The sequence below is a fragment of the Trematomus bernacchii genome, unplaced genomic scaffold (genome assembly GCF_902827165.1).
Source record: "Trematomus bernacchii unplaced genomic scaffold, fTreBer1.1, whole genome shotgun sequence".
Classification (NCBI taxonomy): Eukaryota; Metazoa; Chordata; class Actinopteri; order Perciformes; family Nototheniidae; genus Trematomus; species Trematomus bernacchii.
The window spans coordinates 1,889,792-1,892,291 of record NW_022987370.1 but is presented as its reverse complement, the minus strand read 5'-3'; the positions used below and the strand labels follow the sequence as shown (position 1 = coordinate 1,892,291).

Here is a 2,500-nt window from a genome sequence, read left to right as displayed (position 1 = left end):
GTCAGGTACTCTTTAAAACAGCTGCTAGTTATGGGTACTTTTTACTTAAGTACATTTCAAAGCCTCTTTACTTTGACTTTTAGTCAGTACTTCTACTTTTACCAGAGTATTTTTAAACACGAGTATCTGTACTTCTACTTGAGTAAAGGATGTGTGTACTTCTGCCATCTCTGATTGGGTGTAATGATAGACCATGTGTTGTCATGGAAAGACCACAGAATATATGTGTAAAAGTCCCAAGACAAATTATCAATGTTCTCCACCGCCTTAGGTCTTTTTGCGCAAGTAGACACATCCTTCTACAGTTTTTTACATATTTACTGTCATACTTTGATTCTGACTGTTGTACAGTTCTGAAATACTTCATGGTGAAAGTGTTTGTCTAATGCTTTCAAGTCAAAACTGCTCCACCAAAATATGCTCAAAGATTGTAAATCCACCTTTTGAGAGACTCTATGAATCAGCCGACCATAATAACATATTAAGGCCGTCCAACAACGTAATCTCTGAACGCAACTATGTCATGAACAGCGAATATGAATTGTTTGGCATCAAATCGGAGGTACAAGGACCAACGATTTAATGAAGTTAGACTGAAGCACTCTTTTGTGCGCCAGTCAATCCTTAAATTAAAGTAAAATCACAGATCTAATGCACGTTAGAGGGTCTTGAGCATGTTCCTATTCAGTAATTGTATGTTTCGTTAAATGTTTGTTCCCTTGTTTCTAGTCTTTAACGCTTTTCCTTGTTGAAATGGAGCTGCTCTGATGCAAGAAACATTTCAGACCCCATCTGACAATAAAGTCGTAACCCATTTCTTCTCCAACTTGAACTGATCCTTGGACTTTTCTTCAAATTGGATTGGATTTACGTAAATGAGGTCCATTGTAGTTATAGAGAAGCTTTACCGTGCTATTTTATTTCATCCATAATCTCCCTTTGTAACAGAAACAGACAATAGGGAAGGATTTCATTAGCCTGCTTCCAATGCAAAGCTTCTTTTCTGGTTCCATCTTCTTATAGTTGTTGGCAAATCTGAGGTAGAGATGCAGCGTGACCGCCACTCTCATTCAGAGGAAGAACCAAATCCCTCATTTTACTCATGGCTTAGGGAGCTGCTCCCAAAATAGCTTCAAGCTCATTCAATTAAATATTTATCTGGAGTTATATATATAAATAACACCATTTTCTATGTTCCTGAAAGGTTAGTTTTTAGACGCCGACTGTCTGACGTAGTTTTGAACATGCGTGCCACGTTCAGATTCAAAAATAGATTTGGAAAGGTTGCATTTTAGGTTCCTGGTGTTGATTTAATTTGCAAATCTTATATTGAAACACTTTCTGTAAGAATTTAAACCTGACTGATAAAGACTGGTTTGATGACCAAATGGTTCCACTTTCTGAGAAGATGCATGCAAAATGATGCAAGCTTGTATGAATAACTCACCCTGTGTATATGAAATAGAAAAAGCTAAATCTATCAGAGTTAATGCCACTCTTCAGTCTTTGTCCGCTTTGTCACAAGATGTCAAGAAGAACATCATTTATTTGCTTTTACAACAGTTGGAAAGCAACAGAGTTGGAGAGGTTGCTCACTAATGGTCTGCTCCAATTAGCACAGTATCCCTTGCATGTAATTATATATTTAAGGACATTTCCACATGCATATGGATTATATTATAATCTCCAGAGTCTTACCTGAGACACAAACGTTCAGCAGCTCTCATCGGCCATGCTTCGTCTCACTCAGATCCTCCAAACTTCGCACTTACTGCAAATATTTCACACTCCATAAAAGTCACCGACAGATTCTGCAGAGTGTCTGAGAGGTGGGACACACAGGTGGAACGACAACAAAATAGAAATCTATATCCAGCAATCTCCAGGGTGGTGGTGGTGGTGGTGGGGGGGGGAATAACCTAAATGAGTCATCCAACTACAAGAAGAATCCCTCCATTGTTGCTCCGAAATCCAAAGTGTTTAGATTTAAAAGAGAGGTGCAGAGTAAAAAGTTATTTTCCATTTCTCCTCACCATGTGTGAGACCTTGAAGGCATCCGAGCTGTGACACCGGCAGCCGAGACATTCAATTCAAAGACCCCAAAAATAATAATGAAAAGGAGAACATGAATGATATGATTAGCAGTGAGGATCACATTCAGCTACAGCTGGTTTACGGAGAATCCCCCCTTTGACTGAGAGAGAGGGAGGGAGAGTGCCAGAGAGAGAGAGAGAGGGAGGGGAGAGAGAGAGGGAGAGAGAGAGAGAGAGAGAGAGGGAGAGAGAGGGAGGGAGAGAGAGAGAGAGGGAGAGAGAGAGGGAGAGAGAGAGGGAGAGAGAGAGCGAGAGGGAGGGAGGGAGGGAAAGAGAGTGATGATCTTCTCCTCTATAGAGCGAGGAGAGAGAGATCGCGAGAGCTATCGATGGAGTTCGGGGAGCGAGAGGGAGGGAGAGAGGGAGAGATAGAGAGAGGGATCGAGGTTATGGGAGAGAAGAAGGGA

General features: G+C 41.0%; 1 protein-coding gene across 1 annotated transcript in view; it reads right to left on the bottom strand.

The window, feature by feature from the left end:
* Nucleotides 1-1,780, bottom strand: part of LOC117484521 (urotensin-2 receptor) — a 60,809-nt gene extending 59,029 nt beyond the window's left edge. Inside the window, exon 1 of the mRNA XM_034132957.1 lies at nt 1,699-1,780. The gene's annotated coding sequence lies outside the window, so the exon portion shown is untranslated. The remainder of the gene's footprint in view (nt 1-1,698) is intronic.
* Between the last annotated feature and the right edge of the window lie 720 nt (nt 1,781-2,500).